We start from the raw sequence: 20984 nt of genomic DNA, 5'->3' as shown, positions 1-20984 counted from the left end.
AACCCTGAAGTTAGAACTGGAAGCTGGACTTTTACAGCTTTGATCCCACATGCATAAGTGACAGTTTTACCTCAGTTTCCGAGTTTGATGTGCTGTTGCAGTGGTCAATGTGCAGAGCCAACATCTGCAATGGCATCACTGTCTTGCATTGTTTGCATGTTGCTGTTGGCATACGAGCAAATTCCGGTGCATCTGCTGGTAGTGGTGTTAAATCTAGCTCATCTTGGAGGGGCACTATATATAACAGCTGTTTTCCTCCACCTGAAGCTCTTTTGATGACAGAACCAGTGTATCCCTCTGCCTCTAATGCGATTGCAGTCAGTTTTCTCCTTCCATTTCCGCCTTTTAAAGCAAGTAACACAACAATTAAAATGGTGCATAACCCTAAAGCATAGTGCATTTATTTTTTCTCTATTCGATGAATAACTTGCTGTTGGGAAATGTCACTAGTGGTGACTTAAAGTGCACCTGCTGCTTTGAAAAGAAGCCATCTGTCTTGAAGATCATTCATCTTCGGATATGTTGTCCTTAGTGAACTGGATAACTAATAAAAATAGGAAAGAAAAAAAGTCAACAGCTTGAATTTAGACAGTATATCTCTATTGCCACACAGTCAATACTGTTGATACACTTTGGGAACAAAATATGTGTGGTTAAGTTCATCAGACAACCCACCTCTGCATGCGTTAAGTCAGATGTGACAGACAACGCCCTCTTTCCCAGCCCTGCTTGCATGAGCTCCAGCTCGGCAGATATGGATGGGGTTGTGTCCGTTTTTGAACCAAGCAAGAAAAATGGTACTTCAAGTGGCTTCGACGTCTTCAAAACATTTGCTGGTCTTCTAAAGGGATGACTTCGGTTTTTTCCATTGCGTTTGAAAAATCCAGGGAAGGATCTATATGATTTTTAGAACAATCTTAATGTCACTAAGTCGCAGTCAGAACAGAAATCAGATTAAGAACAGAATTTGAATTGCTGATGTAATATCCTTACAATACCACTTTGTGACATACTGATAGCACTAGTGCTAACAGCGATGATTAGGTCATTCAATGTAATGAATTAATTCAATTTGCAAATCATATGAATACGTAGAAACTGTGTATGGTTATTTTTGGAAGAAACATGTTTGCAGGTGCCTTGAATCTCAATGGCATATGGAAATGTTTAGCAACATTGTAACACCTGAACTGGCCCTTATGCTTTTCTACCTGGCCATCTCAAACGCAACAGTAGGTTTCTCCACACTCGTACTCTGACCCTGTCTACGATCTTCAGGAATTGCTCTGGTGAGCAAGGACATGAAATGCTGAGCAGCTTCAGTTGCTGAACACTAGTCATACTGGAATGGGAGTTAAGGCGCAAAACATTGTAATGTGATCATAGCATAAATGTTTTTAACAATTGATTCCGGTAAAGCACAAGCTGTACAATACTACAGGATAATACTGGAAAACAAGTAATATTTGATCTCTTATTTCCCACAATGACAACACCATGAACAAATATAAATTTGAAGAAATTAGCCAATATCCTACCTGGGCCTGTGATCTGCCAGGTTGGTTTTCCATTCTGGGAAACAGGGAAAGTATTATTAGCTAGGTTTTTAAGCCATTTTCACCACCAGGCAGTAACACAGATAATACCATGTCACTACACATTCCCATACTTATGCTAAGTAACCATAAAGCCATATTCCCAAAGGTTAATTTCGGTTGGTGGCCCAAAGGTTGGTTCATCGAGATAAGCAGTAGGTGGCACAGCGCCAATCAAACCTCAAAACGTTGAAAAACGATGAAAATATGACATTGATGTTTGTTTCATGTATTAATTTGAGGAAGGTTACAGTCTCCTCGTCGCTCCACACAGATCTGATGTTTTCGTCTGCCGCCATTATTAACATTGAAAATGCACGTAAAAACATGTGGATGGAAACCCAGACAGCTCAGCTAGCACCACACCTAAGACGAGAAAGTGACTAACGCTAACTAAGCTGGCTACAGGCTGATAAAATAATACAGCACATCACAAATATAACATAAACTAACGTTAGATCGTTGAACACAACTAGTCCTGTTAACTAGTAGCTACATGCACAACGTCATGCAGGCTAATAGGCAGCCTGGGCACGTGACGTACCTATAACTAGGTAATTGAGCTAAGCTAGCAGCTACAGGCTGACAAAATAATGTTGTTGTTTTTTAACCCAATACAACATCCACAGATCGTTAAACAAAAGCAATCTACATGCACCAGTTCAAACATAACATTCTTGCTATTACCATGACGGAAGACATACCTGCGCATTGATTTTCTGTCCTCTCAGCTCCCGATTCCCGCTCTGTCTCATCATGGACTTCAAAACTCCCTCTCTCGTTACTAACTGTGGATGTTGCCAAGCTGTCACTCCGATCGAGACTGGCCAATAGAGACGGGTCTTACATCTTTTGGCGTAGGTCCCGCCCACGAGATTCAGCTGAACAGCAAGCAAAGCTTTTGGATTCGCAAGCAAAACTTTTTGATTCGCAAGCAAAACTTTAGGATTCGCAAACAAAACTTTTTGATTCGCAAACAAAACTTTTGGATTTCCAAACAAAACTTTTGGATTTGCAAACAAAACTTTTGGATTCCGATTAATAATTTTTTTATCACATTAATTTATCTTGCAATAGAATTTTTTTTGATTGCAGTGTCGATAGTTTTGCTCTCAAATCTATTTTTTGATTGCAGTGTGGAAAGTTTTGCTCTCATATTTTTGTTTGCATAATAAAGACACAAATCTACCTCCATACTAGCCACCGAAGCAGGTCTGACTAATCGATAACAGAGATTTAGAGCTATACAGTCTATGACGACAGAGGCAGGTCCCTATACATTAATCCGCCGCAAAATCTATGGGGGCCGCCATCTTTGCCTGTCGACATCGCTGCGTTGCTGAAACGTTACTTGCCGCTGCCCTTTAATGGTTTTTCAGTGAAAAGCATCCTGCTCGCAGACTTTTCGTAGTAACAGGTATAAACAACAACATGGAAAATTGGATAGATGATGTCAGGCACTGTCCAAAACGTACCGATGAAGGTAATTTATTGACAACGTATATTAAGATGTGTATTAATTGATGACAACAATAAAACCTAGCTGCCATTACTAGCTCTGTTTGCTAATATGTTCACAAGTTGCAAATAGCTAACCACGACCAGTAGTAGCAATAAAGTACATGTTCTTACAGGTATTCTGGATTATTTTATTAATCGTCTGGCATGCGATGAGCTTCAGAACGCAAACTTCAGGGCACTGATTGAAGGTCAGAATTATATGAGCTCCGGATGGATTGGCCAGATACTACCAGCATCGCAGATCAGCTCATCAGGTTAAAATGTGTCGTGAGGTTTTCACAGGCAGTGAACTCTTACCATAATGTGTCAGTAACCATACAGAGAGAAGATGGCAAAATTCTTGAATGTGTGTGTGACTGCGTGGCCGGCCGAGGGAAGTTTTGTAGCCATACAGCAGGACTACTGTTAGTCAGCTGCAAATATGACTTGACCTCAAAAAAAATTCTAACAAAAGGTTTCTCAGTGGTTTACAGTAGTATCAGATGTACTTAAAAACATACTAAAAGCTTACCAAAGTTTGACTCCAAGAAAGGCCCCATTTATATATTAAAGTAATTGGTTACAAGCATATATATGCGAAAAATAAGTAAAATTCCCCTTAAGTAATTGCATATTTCTCTTTTTTCATATTGTTTTGCCTTGTGTTGGTGGTTTCTGTGGTACATAACCATTTTTTTTATTCCAATAAACACTAAACTAATAAGAACTGTGTGGTACTGTAAAATTAGTCAAAACAGGGCTGCCACGTGAAGGCTCAGTACCGCTAACCCCTTTTCATTTTGTGTGTTTTATTTTTTTATATATATTTTTTAGCTTTTTTATAATGCATTTTTTTTTGTCTTTTGTTTTTTATATATTTTTTAAATACTTTTCTTATTTATACACCTTACAGTGTGACCTTAATTCACCATTAGTCGTCACACTCTTCCTCCCATTGAGGTTGATTATAGTGATTCTCACAATTCCCAATTTGACATGGTCAACAAGCAGGCATGCATGGTCGTCCATATGCCCTGCAACTGCACCGTTGTGTTTTGCAGGCAGTTGTGCAATTACAGTGTATCATCTGCAGGAGGCTTTCTGGGGCAGCAGTCTTACTAGTCATAACTGGCAGGAATCGGTTGTCCACCAGTTTCCATCCCCAATCCACTGGGTTCAGGTCACCTTCCTTTCCAATCCACACCATGATCTGGAAGTAAACCCTTTGGCAGTGGTATTTGGTTGCGGACTCAGTTGGAGGCAGACGTTCTGGGCCAACAAATAATTTGGCAGTGGCGATTTTCTTGCTAAAAAGATTGTAACGCAAAGAGGCAAGTGAATCGCTACTCTTTCCGCCAAACAACACTGCCATTGCCTTGGTCCCATGGTCCTCTATGACATTCCTTGCTTGATGTTTGAGCAGAAACACATTTGCACAGGACTGGATGGTTGACTCGCCATTCACGAGTTTCTGGAATGCTGTCTGTTTGCCAACACTAAAAATGCGTGAAGTTGTATCACATCCTGTGAAGGCGTGAACAAACAGCAACTGGGAACACAAGTCACTATCCAGGACTTGTTTCATCTCACTGATGTTGTACACCTTAGTAGCTTTGGACTTGTCTGAACGAAAATAGAGGCCTCTATTTTTCGTCCCAGCATAGAAGAGGAGAAGAATTTGTAAATCTGTATCCTCCCCTATCAAGGTTGTGGGCTGATGTTCTGAGGCCTTGACTGCAGCTTTGACAATGTCCACGTCTGCGTCACCTGGAGCATTGATAACAGAGCAGCCCTTCTTCTCCAGCTCCACGGTCATAAGATGGATAAGTCCTTGTTTGTTGCAAGATCTGGAAAGGAAATCATCCTTTCTTCCCACAAACTCAGTCTCTGCATTGAAGTTAACAATGGGGTGAGTGTTTTCACCACGTCTCTCATGGGTATTGTCTTTGATGGATGGACCTTCTCTATAACCATCAAAAACGACTTGCTTTACCGTAAAGGCGTATGGTAAAGTCTGCATATGACAGTTACTGTGCAATGGCACCGTAACTGTCACCCTTTTTCCATGCCAAGCGGTGAACCAGGGAACCACCATCAAGGACATAATGCTCAGTTGCTGGGATGGAATCCAGGACCGTTTTGTTTGATTTCTTGCTTGAGAACTCAATGATAGCCTGCGCTAGTTGGGGCTTGTTGGCTTTACGGAAGATTTCCCTGCCTTCAAACAGGGCTGCAGGAAATGAGCAGAGCTCATAGCTCATTACATCTTCCAGTGAAAACTGCCCAGTTTTCGACATGATCAGGAACCGTTGGAACAGCAAAGCAGGATCAATGGTTCGGTCTTGGGCAACTTTGACACTGGAGTCATCTGCAAGGGTTTTTGCCCGGTCTTTCCGTTTGAAGGATATTCCAAAAACAGGTTTTCCAATAATCTTTTCAATGATCTCATTGCCAACAGTCTCCAACTCATGCACATTCACCTCCTCTTTGGCAACAACACCAGTTACTATGTTTCTCAGGGATGGGTCTGGAGAGAATGGTGTGCAAGAGCTAAGCTTTTCCTTGATCTTTTCTAGATCAGAATGATCTCTTTTTATCCTTGCTTCAGAGGATTCTCTGTGCTGCTCGCTGGTCGTGTATGTGAGGTCATTAAATTCCTGCATGGCGTGGTTGTATTCCGATGTGATGGGTGTAGACATGGTCCACAATGCTCGCATTTCGTCAGTCATTCCACTTCCATGGGTCAAGCCTCCACTGCTTTTCAAGGATCTCATCAGTGTCTGCTCAATGACAAGGTCAGAGCTAAGGCCTGCCCAGAACTGGTTGCTGCGGCGGATCACATGGAAAAAAAACCCTGGAAAACTTGTGAAGTACATCAGGGTGTCTGGTGTCGAGTTGGCACATTTCTTGGAGGTAGAAATATGCTGATTTCAGGTAGTTGTAGTGCCCAGCGGCGGCAAATATTGGCAGACAGTCCAACATTGTGCGCAAGTGCATCTTCCAAGATCCTGTACGATCTGCTTTAATCAGAGCTCGGGCTGTCTGCAGCATCTTCTGATAGTTCACCCACAGCCGGCTGGTTTTTGACCTTGTGCTAAGGTCTGACCTCTTCGTGTCCACCTTTTCCTTGATTTTGTTCAGCATATCTGATGCTGCAGCACTCTCCAAAGTTGTTTCTTTCGCTACCATGGATGAAAACATCTCTTCAGCTTGGTTCACCAAGGACTCAAACTGTGAGTCATCCTCCTGCAGCTCTGACACAACCATGTGATTGAGACATCTGTCCACCAGCAAATGTCCACGAAAAGCTCTTTGCACTGACTTTCCAGTCATCATGTGCTGGACGGCATTTGATCCATAGACAACTTCCATAATATTCCTGAGTCCTGTTCCTTCCATCAGTGTGCCTATTGCACCAAGCAGGTTCATAAAAGTATGAAAACCTCCAAGCATTAAGACTATGCTTTTCAGGGGACTACTCTGTGGTGCATCCATGATGATCTCTGCTGCTTTCCAGTACAATGGCTGATCAAACGTAATAATGGTTGGAGCTTTGTGTTTGATAGCCAGGTCACAAACAAAATCCAAGGTGGACAAAATACACGTTTTGTCTCCAGAGTACAGGTCAATCATTGGCAGGAACACAACTGATGATTGGCCTGGATGTTCTAGTCCTTGATGAATGATATGCATCATTCCCTGCCACCCAGGGGTTTCTTGTTTGAAGTTCAGTGAGAGCTCCCACAGGACATCAACTGTTCTGTCACAGTTGATCAGTGTTGGGAGGTTGTTGAACGCGATGGTTTGGCGCACATGTTTCGCAAAGCGATATTCGATGATTGGGATTTTACTTTGCCCTGCAAAATCTATGTTGGTAATGTGTCTCCTTGGAATGATATGGTCCTTTTTTCGCCCTGGAGTGATTGCTGCTATGATTCCCATTCCGTGGAAGGTCCCCTTACCATCAATAGTAAGGATGTTGTGGTCAACATTGTCACCAGCAAAAAGAAGTGTCATGTCCAGCACATCTATGTCATCCGCTAACATAACTGGGGCAACTGAATCTGCTGCATTCTTTTCAAAACGCAAAACTTCCTTGTATGATGAAGCTAATCCCATTCCATGAAGGGTATCCACCAGGAATTGTGATCGATACATATGATGTGCCTGCACTGCAAGGCCAAGTTGTAATGGAGCTACCACAGCACGTGGTCGTGCTGCCTGGACAATTGCTTGTCCTATTCCTGCAATCTTTCGGCTTGTCTCCTCACCCACAAAAAGACCATTCAAAAGTGTACGGAGAGTCTCAGGAACAAACGAAAGGGCAGAGTCAAGCTCAAGTGACTTTGTGCTCGGATAGTGATCCGTAATGGACTGAACATTGGACTTGATATGACTTTTGATCAATCGTGCAGCTGTTTGAATAATTGCTTGTTTCTGGGATTCCTCATCCTTTTCTTGGTTGCTGAAATAAGATCGTAGTATTTGTGATGTCTTCTCTCTCATTGTCACAATGTCATGTAGGCCGCTCCCTCCAGTGAAATGTACATTGTCCTGGTACTGTTCTCTCAATTTTCTCTTGAGGTATTGATTTCCATATGGTTCAGAATCTGGGTTTGTCAAGGATTCCTTCATTATGTCTCGAAGATGTGTAATTGCCAACTGTTCCTCATCATTACTCTCAAGGTAAGAGCAAACTTTCATGAATGCCTGCTCCTGATCTTCATTTATGGGCCGGCCAGACTTTCTGAGCTTTGCCTCTGGGTCTTTATGGAACTGTATCGGTATGTTATATCCGTTACGGAAACTACTACTGCATAAGTGGTGGTAAACACAGTCTGCAGCATGTAGATCACGGCCATAATACTCAATCCTGCCTTTCACCGTGAAAGCCCATTGATCTGCACGATTGTCACAACACTCAAGAATCGACTCTGCGAGCCTTTACACTACTGAAAGGACCAGTTGCTACTCTGGAACTTCTTTTTGGTGGCTCAGCTTTAATCTCCTGTTGGATTTTAATGTCTTTCTTATTTATGTACTTTTGTCGACATTTTGAGTGTACTTTTTCCAGACATGGGGGACTCGAGTCACATGACTTGACTCGAGTCAGACTCGAGTCGCAAATTTGAGGACTTGAGACTTGCTTGACTAACACTGATAAAAGACTCGACTTGACTTTGACTTGGTCTTCATGACTTGAGACTTGACTTAGACTTGAGACAGATTACTCAAAATGACTTTTTTAAAGTTAGATTAACGGTTGGATATGTGATTTGCGATACGCCAGCAGATTTTGAAAATACGCAACTCAAATGGTCCTACCCCCTCTCCTTCAACGCTGACTCTGACTCCACCCATTCCAAGTACATGGACGCGCAATCACACACGATCGCGAACACAGATGCGCGAGAGTGAGCCAGGCTAGCTAGGTTGGAGTTTAGGGTTGTATTCTAGTGCTAGGTCCAAATGTGGATTAGCTAGTAAACTAGCTCCAGTAGCTACCGCAGGATAACAACAAACAGAAGCTTGCTCTGGGTCACGAGCTTTGGGTACGTGCACGTGCACGAAGAGGTCACGCGCGGGGGTAGGGGAGTGCAGTACGACCGTTTGATTGACGTACTGTCCAATGCCACTCGGTGGTTCTGAAAATCATTGGCTGGAGTTTTTCGAGCCCTGCCCGTTCCACAGATGATTAACTTGTTTAATTTTCATGACAGTAGGCTACTTCTAACTCAGTGGTTGTAAGTGTCTTTTTGTTCAAGGTGGAGGTAAGAGTTATGGCAGTCCCTGCATCAAGTGCACCTGGTGAACGTGTGTTCAGCCATGGTGGGGTGATAATGTGACCGCATCATTCAGAACTCAGTGACAAAGTACTGTCAAATTATTTTTTTTGCAAATGCAATGCATTGTAAGTCGATGTGTGTTGCGAGGCAGCAAGATTGCTACCAGCTTTCAGGCTTGTGTATTACTATTTCCCCTTCCTACAGTATGTGTGATATTACTTTTAAAATATTCTTTTTTTTCATGTCTGATGCCATGTGTTGCAAATAATATTCTACAACATGTAGGGAGATTGAGTGATTGACTTGAACTGTTCTCGTATACAGCTACCTAGAGGTTCTATTTGATTCTGTTCATAGGTTGGAGGTAATGATCATAAAAAATATTTTCAAACTATGCACATAATGGTTTTGGAATAGTTTGAGTTATTGTTATTGTTAAGACATTGTTATTGTTAATGTTGAAATAAAACTCAACTTATGAACCACTCTCTTTACCTATTTTTAAATGTGGAAACTGGGTTAGATCATCAGATTTTTGTATGACTTGACTTGTGACTTGCTTGACCTGAGCAATGACTTGACTTGTGACTTGCTTGATTCTCGCCACAGTGACTTGGACTTGCTTGAGACTTGAAGGTTATGACTTGAGACTTGCTTGTGACTTGCACATGGATGACTTACCCCTACCTCTGACTTTTTCACCAGCGGAAATGTGTACATTGTCGCCTCTTTGTACACTTGCATTGTTGATCCCATCAGCTCCCTTCTGGAGAACCTCAAACACATCAGAGCCATCGCTTAAGTTTTTACTGCAAATGGGGCAAGTTTCTTGATTTATGTGACTCATGGTCAAAATTGCATTTGGAGTGTAATGCAATGTAATGAGTGTAACTCTTTGAAACTAATTCAACAATGCCATCCTCTCTTAACACACTGGCCCTTTTCATGTGTTGGAAATCTGTCCAATGTTCTTTTGACACGCCCATAAAATGACACTAAGCATTTGTCTGACAATAAGACATGTGTGCTGTAATACAGTATAATTAGTATTTTGGGTAACACTTTATTTGAAGGTGTATACATAAGACTGTCATAAGACTGTCATTACACTGTCGTAACCATGACATGACACCTGTCATGAACATTATGAATAGTTATGACTGTTGTCATAAAGTGTCATTCGGTCAATTATGTCACGTTTAATGCAACATTGACATTGTATGAGATCATCTCAGCTTATGTCAGGTTGTCATAACAAAGACATCTCATTGAGATGTCTTTGTTATGACAACCTGACATAAGCTGAGACAAAATAACTTGTCGATTGTCTTTGTTATGACAACCTGACATAAGCTGAGACAAAATAACTTGTCGATGTCTTTGTTATGACAACCTGACATAAGCTGAGACAAAATAACTTGTCGATGTCTTTGTTATGACAACCTGACATTAACGAAGACAAAATATCTTGTCGATGTCTTGGTTATGTCGACTTGACATTAACCAATAACATGACCTGTCATAAACATGTCATAGTAGGCTTAATAATCAAATGTAAAGAAACTATTTCAATTTATGTAAGATTACATTAAACTGTCATATGCGGAATGTTTTGACATTGACTGTCATGAGACCTTCATTGTACTGTCATGAATGATTCTGTTTGCCTCAAGTAGTGAAACAATTTGGACATTTCAATAACACGTCATGAAGCGTTATTACACTGTCTAATGCCTTTACAACAGGCTCATGAATGATTCTGTTGGCCTCAAGTAAAGTGAAACAATTTGGACATTTCAATAATATGTCATAAAGCGTTATTACACTGTCTAATGCCTTTACAACAGGCTCATGAATGATTCTGTTGGCCTCAAGTAAAGTGAAACAATTTGGACAGTTCATTAACATGTCATGAAGCGTTATTACACTGTCTAATGCCTTTACAACAGGCTCATGAATGATTCTGTTGGCCTCAAGTAAAGTGAAACAATTTGGACAGTTCATTAACAAGTCATGAAGCGTTATTACACTGTCTAATGCCTTTATAACAGGCTCATGAATAATTCTGTTGGCCTCAAGTAAAGTGAAACAATTTGGACATTTCAATAATATGTCATTAAAAGTTACTACACTGGCTAATTTTGACATTGATTGTCATGAGACCTTTATTATACTGTCATGAATTATTCCCTTTACCTCAAAGTGAAACAATTTGGACTTTTCAGTAAATGTTATTACACTTAATTACACACACAACAGTGTGCAGTAGTCACAGCTTCATAAATGTAACATGAAGCATTTGGGTATTACATGAGGAAATACCTAAACAAAAGCAATATAAGTCAAGACAGTCTCTTTTATTTACATTAAGACACAAAACAAAAAATGTATACAGTTGTGGCCAAAATGAAATAAGAACCACCAAAAAAAAAGCACTTTCCCGTCCTTAAATGAACAAGTATGAGAACAAAACAGTTACATTAAAATAAATAATATTTTAAACGGCTGCTCAAAATAGATTAAAAACCATAAACACCAGATGTTTTGTTGAGGGGATTGTGAGGAGATATTCACTGATTTGAACAAACTTTCAGTGTTGCTCATGCCCCTTTGAACCTAGAACCCATGCCCCTTTGAACCTAAAACCCAAACCATTAAGTATATTTGTACATTATCGGGAGGAGCTTGCCCTTTTTTTTGTTTTCAGTTATGACCTCTGCCATATCCTTTGTAATAGCATTCCTGCAGCGCTCTGCGAAGTCGGCTATCTTATCATCGTGCTCTCTATTGAGCTCTTTGAAACGATCCGGGAAGGTGAGGAACAGCTCTGCAATCACAGCAGTCCTGGCAATTGTGTTCCAGTCAACCTTCAGCTTTTCAAAAGCCTTCTTCATCGAGCCATATTGCGAGAATCTTTTCATTGCCCTTTCATACCGCCGAATAACTCCGTCTGTTGTGGTCACTTAACAAGAAAAAAACAAAAAACAATTTTTTTTTATCAGGATCCATTTTCAGACATGCATTGTTGAGTTGCACCCTATAATGTAGGTAATATAAGCAGATAAGAAAGGATTCTACTTTTCTCCTGGTACATTGTTCATCCCCCATTCAGGCTGGTTATATTAGATTTAGCTCCTTTTCTATATGCCCGTGACTAGCAATGGTGCCATTGCCAGCCTGGAAGTACCAGCACAGAAAAGTAGTGTCCTTTCTTAACTGCCTCAGAGGCTTTACCTAACATAACCAGCCAGGATGGAGGATGCAGATTGAACCACTAAGGTAAGTAGAATCCTTAATCTGCTTTGGAGGCTAGTTACACTGCCCGGCCAAAAAGAAAGTCACCACCTGGGTTTTACTAAGCAAATCGGAAAGAGCCTTCCATCAGTCAAAAACTGCAGTGCTATGTTTCAGTTGGCAACAAGTTATTTAACCCTAACTGATGCAGTGAATAGCTTCTTATTTCTTAAACAACCATGTCAGAAGACATATGCTGTGGTTGTGGAAAAGATGTCATTGTTTCAGAACTGTTAAATTATTGGCCTGCATCAAACAAGGAAAACTATTCAGGAGAAGATTAAACTACTAAAATCGGGTTAAGATCTGTCCAACGCATTATTTAAACCGGAATAAATAGTGGTGAACCGTCATCTTTGAGGAAGAAATGTGGTCAGATAAAATCTTGAATGACCGTGATAGAAGATCTCTTAAAACATTTGATGCAATCAAAATATAAAATATCAACAGTAAAACTCCAACTTTAGTGTAAGTGATTATAAAGATGACCTGTGCTTACTTCTTGAACGGCTGTATGAATCCGATTTTTTCTTTGACTTTTTGGTCTTTTTCTTCTTCCTCTCCACTTCTTCAGAGGATGATGAGCTGAAGTCTGAGGAGGAGGCGGGAGATGATGATGATGAAGACAGGATCTTTGCAGTCCTTTTAGAGCCTGTGAGAAGAGGGGCTGAGGAGTAGACAAGCAGAGAGATGTATAAGGGCGCACTCACACTAGGCAAAGTTGCCCTGTTCCGTACTCAAGCACGATTGGCCCCCCTCCCCACTGGCCTGTGCTCACACTACTCCGGGCCTGGGCCTTGCTCATTCCCTACGTCACAGTGCGTGTTTGGGATTTGGAGCGTAGGCTACATGTAGGCTATACGATAGATTAAAAAAAAAAAAAAAACGGTGAAAAACTCTAAGTAAACAATACTCAATAAAAGAAAGAAGCTGACTCAATGTAGGCTCACTCTGGGTACTCTCTTGAGTTTTTGAAAGCACACAACTGTATGACAGCTAATCACATTTTCTTCCCCACAATTCCCCGAACACATTACCAAACAATTGGACATCTCAGGTGTTGAAACAATATAATGAAAATGTGTTCTTATTGCCATCTATCTAGCACATATTTATACGACGCAATACTATAATACTGCATGAATAACGTTAATTGTATTGCCTTTGTAACTGACTTGCTAGTAGAGGCATGGACATTGGGGGCTCCCTGAATTTGGGCAATTAGGAAGTCCTTATCATTTTTCAATTCCCTGTTTGCCTCCTCCAGGTTTTTAATGTTGCTCTCTAGGTGTTCAATCTTCTGTTTGTCCATCTTGGTTTGTTGTTTAAGTTTGTTAAACTCCATTGCCCCTGTTGGTGACCCTGTACATTATGGGCAAACAAAGATTTCAATTAAGCTCCCCCAAAAGGATGGTAATATCCAGAAAATTACAACAAAGTAAATTCCTATTACTCAAAAATGAAAAATAAATAAACTGTGTTGCAGGATTTTTTTCAGAACCTGTAACTTTGTTACATGCATAGGTTGTGAATTCAGTCTTTATGAATCACATTTAAATTGTTATAAATTGTTATAACTGATATCAGTTTAAGATTGTGTTCGTCTGAACAAACTCCGAGACCAATTCACTAGGCCTACACAGTACAGTTAGTTGAAATAAGTATATTGTATTCCACTGAAACATTAATTAATTTATTGTAAATATTACTTATCTTATTTGTGAAAATTTTTATCCATTTGTTCTTATTGCACCCTGGGTCAGATACTAACGTTATTTCGATAACTCTACATGTCTGGCACATATTTTGCAATTGACAATAAAGCTGACTTTGACATCTATTCAGCTATTGAAGTTTATTTTTAACTTCCATCAATTAATTAAGTGTGACAACAATTAATTAAGTGTGTAATACTCCACATATACCACAAGTTCACTATTGTCCAATAATGTTAAACCCTGCTGGCAAAAGAGATATTTTACAACACTTTCGTAACTACTCGTTGATGACCCTTCCACTTCCACTTCTACGCTAGTCATGTGCATTTGTATTCAAAGTAAAAAGCAAAAAGTTGTGGTTCCAACATTCCAAACTTGCCTGGCAAGTGGCAACGGATGATTGCGTCGAACGTTGCCTGGCAACGGACGATCGCATCGAACGATGACGTAGGAAGGTTCATGAACATTCGCCCTCATTCATTGAGCGTCACAAGACGAAATAACATTAAAGGGATAACACTTATTTTACAATTGACATTTATTAGCGTTGCTAACCTTATATTTGTATTGTATTTAATTGTTTAATCGCATTTAGCTAGTGAACTGAGTGTATTAACACAAGCTAGCTAGACTATGATACACTAAATAAACAAAAATAAGTAAAATTACAATAACAATGTGAAAATAAACAAAAATAACTATTTACATGATTTCCCTCCCTCCCTATTTTTGATCTATATTCGCTAAACATATTTATTCCACCGAATGGTTGACATTGGATGACATTCCTGAGATTCTAAGCTTTCAAACGGTGTATGACATGACTATATCACTCAACTGAATGATGCCGAAAATTGACCCAGCATGATGGGGGGAAGGGGTGGTGTGTAACTAAAACGTGCCCGCCGGCGGGATTTGAGGATTATGTGGTTAAAACACTAGCTACCCTCTGGTGGAAACACGCCATAAGATACTTCCGTTTCCGTTTATGAACACATGCTTGTGTAAATCCATGCTTGCCTCTAGTGGTGGTACGGTCGCGAACTGATTCGTTCGAACGAACGAATCGTTCGAACGAACGAACCGAACTGGTTCTTCTCTCTCGTTCGTCTCGTTCGTGACTCAGAATTGACTCCTCCCAGACCCACGACTCGCTGACAGTTCGTTCACTCACTCACTGTGTGAGTGGTGAAGACGAGAGACCGAGGCGACTCACGAGAGCCAGACAATCGTATGCAAGCCAGAAATAAACCGATTCCTTGGGGAAAAAAACTAAGGGCTTAGTGAGCGTACGATAAAATATCATTGAAATGGTAAATGCATGTTGTCTTTGTATTTTCTGTGTCATGCCAGATTAATAAAATATTTGAATGTCTCGTCAATCTGTCTTGTTCTTTCATGGTTCTTTCTGCTGCACGCGACCTGGGACCCCCACCATGGTGGATCTTGATCGATTCTTGAGTGGGGGTGGCCATCTTCACAATAGTGTTGTTACTGTTAACCCCAGAAAAATTAAATCTGCCCAGAATAAACACAACTGTACACAAATTACTTTTAAACTCCATCATTGCTAATCAAGTCTAGGCACCTCCGCCTCCGGCGGTGGTCCCTCAGCGGGTCTCAAGCTGGAGACATTCGCCGCCAACAATCCCTTTCTCCTCCATGTCGTGGTTCATGTTCTTGAGGGAGTCAAAGCCAAATTCATTCTCAACCTTGGCTGAGATAACCCCCAATACGAGTCTCGTTGTAGAAATACCGACGAGAGTCCGACAGAACAGTTATCCAAATAACAAGGTACAACACACGCGTTACAGTCCTGGAGCTCTATATCTAAATAATATCAAATAATGCATAGAAAATCTATATCATTAAATACATATTATCACGGCCAAAAGCTGTGTGCGCCTCCAGACGATATAATGAATCACAAACGACTTTGTCGGGTTCTGCGACGTCTCTGGTTCTTCCACTTTCACATCAACCTGAAGTCGACTGAACCGCGCGCTGCCTGCTGCCGGCTGCCCGCTGCCGGGCGATGGTGCCTCGCGGCAACCGGCGGCATGATGCAGTTCATGTACTTCAGCCAGTCAAAGCCAAAGTTCCTATCCCCCAATTCCTTATCAACCATGGCTGAGATAACATAACCCCCAATACGAGTCTCGTTGTAGAAATACCAGAGACGAGAGTCCGACGTGTTATGCGCCATAACGCCAAAAGCAGAACGGTTGTCCAAATAATAAGGAAGTGTACAACACTTGCGTTACAGTCCTGGAGCTCTATATCTAAATAATATCATACAATACATAGAAATCTATATCATTTAATACATATTATCACGGCCAAAAGCTGTGTGCGCCTCCAGACGATATTATGAATCACAAACGACTTTGTCGGGTTCTGCGACGTCTCTGGTTCTTCCACTTTCACATCAACCTGAAGTCGACTGAACCGGGCGCTGCCTGCTGCCGGCTGCCCGGCGATGGTGCCTCGCGGCAACCGGCGGCATGTCGCAGTTCATGTATTTCAGCCAGTCAAAGCCAAAGTTCCTTTCCCCCAATTCCTTCTCAACCATGGCTCAGATAACCCCCACAACACTTGCGACACACACACACACACACACACACACACACACACACACACACACACACACACACACACACACACACACACACACACACACACACACACACACACACACACACACACACACACACACACACACACACACACACACACACACACACACACACCATTGGCGGGCCAACGTCTATTGGCGGGCCAACGTCTCTGGGCGGGCCAGGCAGGCTAGGGGAACTCATATTTATGTTAGAAAACCTCATAAAGTGAGATTTTCATGTCATGGGACCTTTAACTAACGCATTATCTCTGAGGTAAAGTAAAGCCTCAGGTGGTTCGTTACATTTTCTTGTCGAGTAGCCTGGTGTTTACATTTTCGGGTTACACATTGTTCGTTTATCTCGGGTATTTTTTTAATATATACAATTAACGATATTGACTCACCTTTCAGGATAAAGTCAGCAACTGATGACCGACTTAAGTTCCACAATCCTTTGAGAGTCTGAGTCTAACAGACTCAGAGTCAGCAGAACCGTGCACAAACACATTCCATGACCATGATTCGATTCACCATTCGATTCACCGGAAACTCGACTGAACCTGTTCAGTCGAGTTTCCGGTAGCACTGAGTCTGACTGACTCAGCTGAGAACCATGCAATGGGTGCATTCCATGATGCGATTCACCGCTACCGGAAACGGATACTGGACTGAACGAACGAACGAACGATTCGCGAACGACTCATCTTGGCGAACTGACTGACGCGAACTGGTTCACGTAAACGAATCATTGAATCCACCATTACTTGCCTCACAAATTTGAATTTGCGCATTGTCCAGATAAGAGTTGTTATAATAAGACCATCAGAGAGACAAGTTGTTGTTGCAATGACACGATTATTACAAGGACTTCTAAAAAATATGCGGCGTTCTGATAAGAAAAACAAAAGAAAAATAGTTCGATGGATGCAGAAGTGGGGTATCCTAAGGAGAAGGATTAACTGTGCAAAATGCCATCGCAGAATGCATTTGGTCAAATTCAATCGCAGCGATGGGTTAATGTGGTAAGCGGCTCTAACTTGCTAGCTATTTTAGCTTTCGTTTTTTAATTTAAGTATTTATGAAGTCATAGAACATAGCAGATACTTTTAAGTGGATCATTGGATTCGCTTCACTTTAATTTTTTCAATTTAGCCGCCTGAAATCTAATAATAATTGATATTATTCACAATAACGCCTTATTTTTCACAGGGTCTGCAAGCATCACAAAGGTTCCACACTCTCAGTGCGTAAAGGATCAATATTCACCAGGTCTCACACCCCTTTGAAGAAATGGCTTGAGTTCATGCTCCGGTATAGTTTCATTTTTCAAAATGTTAAAAGTTTCAAATGTTATTCTTCTATTGATTAAAATAAAATTGGAATTAAACTTGGGTACTAGCTAAACAAATTTTAAGCATAGTACTATTTGCTTTTACACAACCAATTATCCAGGCTTTTATTGTAACAACAGTACAATTTTGAGTTGCTCCAATTAGGTCCATTAATTTTTTTTTTTTAGGTTTGCACAAGGTTTACAATTAAAGCAGCTTGCCATGGTCACTGATGGGATAGCAGCAAGCTCCAAAACGCTGACAAAAACATGACAAAAACATTCCGAAAGGTAGATATTACCATACTCAACCTGTTTTATACAGTCTATCGTCACAACCCACTGTTAACAAATGGGTTCAACATTGATACAAACTTAGGTACTCATTCAATGAAAATACAGTACATTGATGGCTTGTGTGCGAAAATGCAAAACAAACTTAATTCATTGTGCATACAGAATATTTAGTTCCATACTAAGGCATTGTTACAGGTTAACTTTAATATTTCTACATTTGAAGGTGTGTGTTGCTGCCCTCACTCGAATGCGTAAGAGAGGAATGAAAATTGGTGGTCGTCATCGATTTGTCATCATTGATGAGAGCAAATTTGCCCACAAACGAAAGGTAGGCTGTCAATGTATGCAGCTGTACCATATCTTTACTAAAGTTCACATTTATAATTATTACTAATTTGAGGAGAATAATTCAGATGTCCACCGTTTCCTTGTGTGCACACTTATTCCGGCTTTAATTAACATAAATAAAAACATAATAGATAAACAAGTGAACTCTGTTTTCAAATCAAGATTGTTATCAATTGAGGCTCTAATGAAGTGAGGAAGTTGACGCTTGGCTTGTAACTGGCATTTAAAAGCGAGAACACATTTCTCCAATCCTGGCCTCCATCCATTGTTTCCCTGTGCATTTTAGAATAAATGTTAATATTTTATTATATGCTTTTAAATCTTTAAATAGCCTAGCACCACACTACATTACAGACCTTTTACAAGTATGTCCTCTCCAGGTCTTTGAGGTCGTTTGACCAGTCTCAGTCTCAAAGACAACACTTGAGACCAGGAGGGACTGAGCTTTCGTAGTTTTAGCATCTAAACTGTGGAACAAGCTGCCCCTCCATGTGAGGATGGCCCCCACACTGCCTGTTTTTTAATCACATCTTAAGACTAATTTTTGATTGGCTCATTGGCTTTAACCCAGCATGAGGTTTTTTTTTTTTCTATTGTTTATTTCTGTGTGTATCATTACCTGTGTTTTTAGAATATTCTTATTCCTCTATTTATTTATTTTATAAATATTGTGTTATTGTGACTAGATTTTGCTTCTTGACTGTGCAGAACTTTTGGCCATGTAACATACTGTGTGTGCAGTTTATGTGTTAAATAAGAAGTATGTTGTTTTTCCACAGTGCTGATTACACTTTGGTCCGAAATGTTGTTTATTTATTTTTTAAATAGCATGAAAATACTCTATACCGTAGTGTAAGTGGAATGGATACCAATGTGTTAAAAATGAAATAGCCCAACCCTTATTAAAGTATATTTCATTGTTCCTTTTTTTGTTTACTTTGCAGTACCATCGTGGCCGATGTGGCAACACTTGGAGAAGGGAACGCCAGTGGGTCTTCGGCATGCTGGAGATAGATGGGACCTCCAGAAGACCCATTCTGAGGCTCGTCAGGGACCGCACACGGAAAACCCTTATCCACCAAATCAAAAAACACGTCAGACCAAGAACATCCATCCTGACTGATGAATGGCGTGCTTACAAAGGGCAGCTTTCTAACTATGGTTTTGAACAGTATTCTGTCTGCCATAAAAGGAACTTTGTCGACCCAGTCAGTGGTGCTCATACTCAACATATTGAGCGTGCATGGCAGAAATACAAACTAGAAATATGGCGTCATAGAGGTAATCGGACTCCTGAGTCCCTGAAGATTCACCTCAAAATGATTGAGTGGCACAACTGGTTAGGTGTCCGCCATTATGATGGTGTCTTGGGCAGACTTTTTCATGATGTGAAAAAACAGCTTAGGTCAAAGTGTAAGGGTTGTTAGGTTGAAGTAGCTCAATGGAAGTTTCTTTTGATTCGAGCAGCACCTTTTGACTGAAGCGGTAGTGTTTTCTACGACAGCAGAGCATTGATTTAATATTCGGATTCGGTAAACACATGATGATAATTTTTTCCACCACTGTATACATTTTTTGTTTTGTGTCTTAATGTAAATAAAAGAGACTGTCTTGACTTATATTGCTTTTGTTTAGGTATTTCCTCATGTAATACCCACATGCTTCATGTTACATTTATGAAGTTGTGACTACTGCACACTGTCGTGTGTGTAATTTAGTGTAATAACATTTACTGAAAAGTCCAAATTGTTTCACTTTGAGGTAAAGGGAATAATTCATGACAGTATAATAAAGGTCTCATGACAGTCAATGTCAATATTAGCCAGTGTAGTATCTTTTATGACATATTATTGAAATGTCCAAATTGTTTCATTTTACTTGAGGCCAACAGAATCATTCATGAGCCTGTTGTAAAGGCATTAGAGTGGACAGTGTAATAACGCTTCATGACATGTTAATGAACTGTCCAAATTGTTTCACTTTACTTGAGGCCAACAGAATCATTCATGAGCCTGTTGTAAAGGCATTAGACAGTGTAATAACGCTTCATGACATGTTATTGAAATGTCCTAATTGTTTCACTTTACTTGAGGCAAACTGAATCATTCATGACAGTATAATAAAGGTCTCATGACAGTCAATGTAAAAACCTTCTGCATATGACAGTTTAATGTAATCTTACATAAATCGAAATAGTTTCTTTACATTTGATTATTAAGCCTACTATGACATGTTTATGACAGGTCATGTTATTGGTTAATGTCAAGTTGACATAACCAAGACATCGACAAGATATTTTGTCTTCATTAATGTCAGGTTGTCATTACCAAGACATCGACAAGTTATTTTGTCTCAGCTTATGTCAGGTTGTCATAACAAAGACATCGACAAGTTATTTTGTCTCAGCTTATGTCAGGTTGTCATAACAAAGACATCTCATACAATGTCAATGTTGCATTAAACGTGACATAATTGACCGAATGACACTTTATGACAACA

At 40.4% G+C, this 20984-nt stretch overlaps 1 long non-coding RNA gene across 1 annotated transcript; it reads right to left on the bottom strand.

The window, feature by feature from the left end:
* Positions 1-76: 76 nt before the first annotated feature.
* LOC132446021 (uncharacterized) lies at positions 77-1038 on the bottom strand. Its single transcript, XR_009522763.1, has 3 exons — positions 676-1038; positions 469-544; positions 77-342 (listed from the first exon to the last, which is right to left on the bottom strand). It is a non-coding gene; the product is annotated as an uncharacterized LOC132446021 (long non-coding RNA).
* Positions 1039-20984: the final 19946 nt, after the last annotated feature.

This window comes from Gadus macrocephalus, chromosome 18 (genome assembly GCF_031168955.1).
Source record: "Gadus macrocephalus chromosome 18, ASM3116895v1".
Taxonomy (NCBI): Eukaryota; Metazoa; Chordata; class Actinopteri; order Gadiformes; family Gadidae; genus Gadus; species Gadus macrocephalus.
This window is presented reverse-complemented; position numbering and strand designations above follow the sequence as displayed.